The 7,451-nt window shown below is 35.6% G+C and overlaps 2 long non-coding RNA genes across 2 annotated transcripts; both read right to left on the bottom strand.

Moving 5' to 3' along the window:
* Nucleotides 1-734: 734 nt before the first annotated feature.
* Nucleotides 735-4,328, bottom strand: LOC141626628 (uncharacterized). Its single transcript, XR_012536233.1, has 3 exons — nucleotides 4,179-4,328; nucleotides 1,346-1,483; nucleotides 735-837 (listed from the first exon to the last, which is right to left on the bottom strand). It is a non-coding gene; the product is annotated as an uncharacterized LOC141626628 (long non-coding RNA).
* A 919-nt stretch (nucleotides 4,329-5,247) lies between these two features.
* On the bottom strand, nucleotides 5,248-7,140 carry LOC141633679 (uncharacterized). The gene is made up of 3 exons (XR_012538446.1): nucleotides 6,964-7,140; nucleotides 6,102-6,164; nucleotides 5,248-5,469 (listed from the first exon to the last, which is right to left on the bottom strand). It is a non-coding gene; the product is annotated as an uncharacterized LOC141633679 (long non-coding RNA).
* Nucleotides 7,141-7,451: the final 311 nt, after the last annotated feature.

Raw genomic sequence — 7,451 nt, 5'->3', positions numbered from 1 at the left:
TCAAGGTCGTGTTTTATTGCTATTATTCATTTCTCGTTTTTTAGCGTTCGGTGTTTAGTTATTGACCCATTACCGCATAATGTCAAAGCCTTCAGTGTTTTAGCTAAAAACACGACCTTGATAGAGAACAAGAGCTACTATTATGCGTTATAGTAGAAGATACAATTTGTGGATTATTCATTTGACAGTTCACTCTGTAATTTACAGGAAGCTTTTGAAATACCGGGAAAAATATTATTCTTATTTCTATAAAATTGCTGATGTGTGAGACTGAAAGTTAAAAATCTCACTCCTAGTGTATCAGAATGTTTTTTACTGCAGAAAATGCCTAGGTTTATTTTTAACTCTAATAAGCATATATGGCCAAAAATTGGAGTAGAAATGTGTTACACATAATTACATATCAGTAACTTACAGCAGGCTTAACATAATTAATTAGAAGAGCAAAAGCTTTTCTTAATTTCCCAATTGAAGATGTTAGCAAAATGAGTTTCGAGTCACAAGCTAGTAGGAAAACAGAAGCGAGGGAATCAAACACCGAAAACAATTGCATGAGCATGAATGGTGTGATGGATGTAGAGCTGCTGATGAAAACGTCAAGCAAAAACAGGGATAGTATACAGAAATTACAAAATCAAATTTGAAATCCAATGCAAGAATTTTGTGATCATGGTACCGAAATATTAAGGACGATATCAGGTACCAAAACATTATTTAAATAGATGAACAAAATTCTCCTCTTGATCTTGGGCAAAATTTATTCTATCTGAGAAAGAAACCAGCAGGACTTGATATGAACGTTGTCTAGCATTGCATGTTTGTAACTGAGGAACACTTCTGCCAAAACATAAAAAACAGCTACATGAGAAATCAGCCAGAATTCAGATCGTCTCTCAAAGCTCAATTTCGTAACTTAAGCTTCAACATTGGGATTCAAACTAGTTAATCTTTTTATCCCAGAAACCCGAAACATCCTATCAACTTATCAAGCTACACAATCTGCTTCTGAAATCATTCACTCTTTCCGGTTCAATACTTTGTTGCTCTACAATAAGACCATACCATCTTCTTAACAGTTCAATATAGAGTATCTATCTTACAATGAGCAACGTTATCGATCTTCTGTTTCCGATCTTAAGCTGCCAGCTGCAAATTTCAATCTATTGGGGCTTAAATTCCAACTAACGGTTAACAGATACAATCAGAAGAGATGAAGATTCACGAGGTGATCCCCAAAAGCATTCCAAATTTTGTTTACTACATCATGTTTTTGCACAACATGAAGCTACATTTGACGAGGAGTTGCTATCTCAAGTGGAATTTTAAGACCAATAACCTGGCTTACCACAGAGAACCATGAAATCAAGTAGCGTTCTGGTGTATCTTCAGCTTTCAATAGACAAGTATTAACTAGGAGTTTCATCAGTTCGTTCGTCCCACATGGATGCAGGGTGTACCATGGTCTGTTCAGATACGGATGTTCCTGCAATGTCAGTAGTTAAACTCTAGAGTAGCTCAATGAGCATCAATCTCAGAACTTCAATTCAAACTATGCAATTTTCATTTTGTATAAAAGGAAGCCACTTCTTCCAAACATGATTATAATACACTCGAATGCAAACTTCCGACATAAATTATAGTAGAACTTATTACCCTCTGAAAGATAATAGTCTCTAATCCAATCATACCACCATCTATCTTAAGTAGGTTAAGCTTAATGTCTGAAGATTACCACACTAAGATACAATCTCTCGACCACAATGCAAATATTATTAAAACTCAATGCTATACTTTCAACTATATCTAGAAAACACAAAAGGAAACCACTTCTTCTACTTTGTGGAATTCTCTCTGTCAATACTGATAGAGCTTTCACCTGTGCAATCGCATGAACTAAGAGCAGGTTAGTCAAGCTATAAAGAAAAACGCACTATTCACAAACATTACCACACTAAGATATAATCCCTTGACCAGAATGCAATCAAGTATTTCAGATTACCAGGGATTTGAGAAAGGCCCAATCCCTTACTCTAAAAAAAGATAACCACCTATGTGCTTTGCCATTCTAAGTTCCAACTTGTATGACAGTATCCCAAATCATAGAACTCGGCTAAAAATAAGAAACCGGCTGTCAAAATCACTTCAACGGGGCTTATAATACATCAAACCATATGACACTAGAACGTCAAGAAGCTAAAACCCTCTGCCTCAATCTCGAGAGCTTTGAATATAGAAATTCAAATATTCCATATCAATTAAAGTTCATTGATGGAATATAGGATCGTTCAGATTGGAGACAGAAGGAGATCAGTTGCACCAAAATCACATCAACCAAATTGCCATAAGAACCTCACAACGCTAAAATTCTCTGCCTCAATCTCCTATGGGATTAAGGGTGAGGTTGGACGAGAACACGGGGATATAACAATTAAATTTTTCCATGTAAGAGTTCATTTCATGATGGCAGGATTCCCAAATTGTGGACTAGGTTATCGGTTGAGCCAAATTCAACTTAATTATGCATATAATACATAAAAACAATCGACATTAGAACGTCTAAATAGATACACTCGTTTAAATTGTTAGATACATACCTCTAGCTAGCTCGAAACACTTCTATAATTTGCTAGATACATACTTCTAGTTAGCTAGATACACTCCTTTAAGTTTCTAAATACATACATATAGCTAGGTAGATACACTTCTTTAAATTACTAAATATACCTCTAAAAGGATACTCGTTCCCTATTAGAATCTCCTTTCCCCTCGGAAAAGGGTTCACTCTATATTTTTAGGGTTTTGTTTTTTCTGCATCCCATTCCGATAATGAGGAAAAGGGTTTAGAGTTGGATTCGGCGGTTCCGCGTAGCGGGCAGCCAAATTCATACCTCTACCTACCTAGATACACTTCTTTAAGTTTCTAGATACATACGTTAAGCTAGCTAGATACACTCGTTTAAGTTGCTAGATACATACCTATAGCTAGCTAGATACACTCTTTTTAGTTTCTAGATACATAACTTTAGCTAGCTAGATACACTACTTCAAATGAAAGAGTATATCAAAGTGAAATTAATAACTTTCATTTTATTCCAATTTAATAAAACATTCTGAGATGCTCTAACTATACACCACACTAATAGGCTAGTTGACACCAAAACTACAAACAAGGGTGGGTTAAATAAAAGAGTTCGATAGCTAAATGATAGGGACGAAGGGAGTAGTTTATTTGGAGACAATGATAAATATTTATATTCTCCTGAAATATGTTGTGAAAAGACACGTAAAACAAAATAAGAAAGGAAATTAAGCATTACAAATCAAGGATAAATATTAGTTAATCATTGAAGTTTACATAATCAGTGACTTAATAGACCAAGAACATGTTGCATTACATTAATTCAACATTGATTATTCATTTCATAAGAACTAAAACCAAACTAACAATACTGTATTGAAAAATTCATCCACAAGTGGACTAAGAGGATCTTATTCTTGTTTTCTTCAATTTAAGAATAGAGAAATTACCTATATAGGAGTAGATACACATATTATTGTCCCAGATTCACAAATTAATACTCTAGATACATACATCGATATGTGTATCTGGTAGTATTCATCCATGTATCTGGTAACGTATTTTGTGTATCCAAATACAGTACATACACAAAAATACAAAGTACCACCCCCACCCCCTCACTAACACCACACCCATGACCCACCACCCCTAGTCTTCAACTCGACAACAACCAGTCGTCGCCAACAACAAGCATCTTTTACTCTGACCACCACCATGCCTCGCTGGCATAACCCCATAGGTGCTAGCTTGCTCATTATAGTGTTTATGTTGCGAGCTATATTATATTGACATTGAATATTTTATAATTCTCTTCTGGTTTTTAATCGTGAATTAAGATTAAATTAACACAAAACAATAAAAAAACAGCAGAAATTAATTCGAATAAGCACGAATTAAACATAACGGGAAGTAATTAAGTGATAATTACAAAATCATGCAGCTCATGAACCCTAATTTTCAATTGCAAAAGTGACGAATTTGGTGTGACTGCAAAATAATTGATATACAATATGAAACTGAGACGTGTATGTAGTTTACTCTGAATTGGAAACGAAGGGGAACAACTCTGATGTAGAAACAAGAGAGAGAAAGAGTATACCGTATCGAAGAGCAATTTGGGGATAACAATGGCGGAAAAAGCAACAATTTGAAAGAGTTAGGATCAAAGAAGAAGACCGTGAGATAGAACAAGTAGAAGTTACTCCTATGATCGATGGTAAAAGACGAAAATGCGAGGATGGGGTGATACTTGCGCCAGTTAATGTATTATACAACCGGTTGTATATACAACTTATTCAGTGTTGCGGAGCTTTGTTACAAAGTTGTCGAGCTCTATTAACAAAATTATCGAGTTATGATACAAAGTTGTTGAGCTTAACAGAATAATTATTAAGCTCAATAACTTCGTAAAATAGCTCAATAACTTGTAAAATAACTCAACAACTTTGTGTAAGAGCTCGATAACTTTGACGCGGTTGTACATAGCTCTTATACAACCAGTTGTAGGATAATATTTATGTACTTGCGCAGGGGTCAGAGTGAAAAACCGGGAGAAGATGGAAAAGGGAGAATGAAGATCAGGTCGCGGAAGAGTAGAGGCGGTGTTGTCAGAGGTTAGCTTGGTTAATACTTAATACACGCAGATTTGAGTTTTTTAACTTAGTTCGTACGGTTAAATGATCGAACTTAAGTTCGTGACGGATCTCGCCCCTATATATATATATATATATATATATATATATATATATATATATATATATATATATATATATATATATTTATATATAATAATATTACATTAGTAAGACAATGATTTTAATTGAAGTCAATACAACAAAAAGAATGACCGAGAATGTTTTTGGCTTGAATTGTATTCGAAGTTTAGATTGACTCTAAACCTATCGTGCCTTCTCACATATTGTGCTGGAATCCCGTACTCACTTGACTTGACTCGACTCATCTATTTGACTAATCTACTCTTATACATCAAGGATATATTGTAACAGCCCTGAATTTCCGCGACCAAAAATGACAAACTTCGACACGGAAACATCACAGCTGTCACTCCGCACTTAGCTATAACGCCAACTGCAAGGTAAATACAGAGACATAAAATAAATACTAAATAGATTTCTGAAATTTTCATTAAATAAAACGTCACAGCTAAAGTCTTAAGTCTTACAAAATCCAAAATAGTTTAATCCAAACTCAAATAAATAAATTGAGTAAATTGAAAACTCAAATATTAAATAATTTAAAGTCAAAAACGCAAAACTTCTTCCTCGCTCATAATAGTCCCGAAACCAAGATGCACACATGCAGCACTTCAAGTATACCTATCAACTGTACCCAAAATCACATATAGGTACAGGTTCCAGATGGGGAACAACCTAAAAATACAGAAGTACGTCAGCAAAGCTTTGTTTTAAGAAAATAAGAAATGGTGACAAGTTTACAAAATGATATTATAAATTAACAAAGTTCCAATCATAGTGAAAACAGAATTATAATTCATAACCAATATCGCTGTAAAACCAATGACGTTAATCAAACATTATAAAATCCATAGTTTTCACCACTTGTGTGCCAAGGTCCTACCCTTGACACGGTCTAGAGGCATCACCTATGCTTGGTTAGACTTATAATAGTGCGCACCTCTCGCATTTGGACAGTCAGTAGGATGAGGCTGCCAAAAGAGAAAATCTAACCTCCTAGCGAGTGGGGGCCTGTCAAACCCCACCCAAATGGAACTCGGGCCAAGAGTTCAGTTTTCGGGACGTAATCCCAGGGACGTCTTAGACGCACCTTAAAACCTTCTAGACCAACAGAACTCCCAGAGTCTGCTACATAATTTTAAAGACGGCTTGCGCCAAATAATTCCAACGGGTGACTCATGGTCACATAAAACAATATTCAAAAACTCGCAAAAGCTAGTAGAAATCATCGTTACCAAACGTATGTAAAAACTGTTTAAATGTCAAACCGAACATGCTCTTAATTTTAAAAGGGTAAAAGTCCTTACCTCTTAAGACGGTCAATCCAAGCTAGCTTAATCCCAAAATTTCTCTTACTTCGAAACCACAAGCTACAAGTATAGAAATTATTCGATTACTATACTATTTAATACTCGTATGAAAGAAACTCAACTCACTATATAGAGTCGCCATCATGTAAACTCGCTTTACATCATATTTGTGTTTAAACATGTTCCCATAAAGCAGCTCCAAATACTCGAGGTGCACACTCTACACTATTTTTTTTTCCATTATTCAAGGCCATGACAACTCGATAACAATCAAAAATCGCATCTTAAGGTTACCCAAAACAAAACTTCTTGTTTTGTGTGAACTAAAAACAACCTGTACACTCTAGTAATGAAGTAATCCCATATCAAAGCTTTAGAAAAATTAAAACTCCAGTCTGCTGTATCAATCAACCTAATTCACAATTTAATGATTTACTTACCTAACTTTTACGAACCAATTGTACACCAGCTTATCACATCAAGTAATTTTATCAACATCCTCACATAATTTATCAAACCTTACCTGCTCTAACTCTCGTAGCTTACTTCATGTTTAACACTAATAACCCTTTAACCAACTTGCAGGAAAGCAATTCTTAACAATCCACAGGTAATCAAATTCGTAAATTCTCCTAAATTCTTAAGCACACACACCCAATCAACTCATCTAACTATCTCACTATAAATAAATATATACGTAACAATTTCTATGTAATGCCAATATAATCACGACAATACACAAACTGCCCGCATCGACTCGCCAACAATAATTCGTCCCCAAAACAATAATTTACAGTCTTGATTGACATAAAAAACATTCATAAAATTTATCGTTCACATGTTATAAAAATTTACTTACATGATGCAAGGACGACGGAGAAAAAGAAGAGGATCGAACTGAGGTCGTCGGAACTCCGATGAAGTGCCGAGCGAAACACGATATGCGATTTGGAGAAAAAACAGGGAAAAAGAAGAGGCAGCATAACGAGGGGAACAAGCTTGTACAAATTAGGGAAAGTAATAAGGGGCGTTTGATTCAACTTGTTGGGTTTGTGCCTTGATTCTGTTAACCGCCGCTTCGAATAACTATGCGGGGGTCTCGCTGACCGGTCAGCGAGTTTGGGTCCAGGGGCGAAGCGCCCTGGTTTAGGGGTTCGGGGACGCAACGTGGTCCCCGATGGGGAACCGGGCAACGCCCCGAAACTTAAACGGTATCCGTATCTTGTTATTGGGCCAGTCTGTCTTGCCTTTATTAGGTCCATTCTCAGATTAGGTTTAGAGAGATTATATAAACTCTCTAATCCTCTACCTAAGATTATCTTATCATACCGTCTCAATCAGAATCCA

The sequence above is a fragment of the Silene latifolia genome, chromosome Y, assembly GCF_048544455.1.
Source record: "Silene latifolia isolate original U9 population chromosome Y, ASM4854445v1, whole genome shotgun sequence".
Classification (NCBI taxonomy): Eukaryota; Viridiplantae; Streptophyta; class Magnoliopsida; order Caryophyllales; family Caryophyllaceae; genus Silene; species Silene latifolia.
The sequence above is the reverse complement of the archived record's forward strand: the minus strand, read 5'-3'. Positions and strand labels throughout refer to the sequence as shown.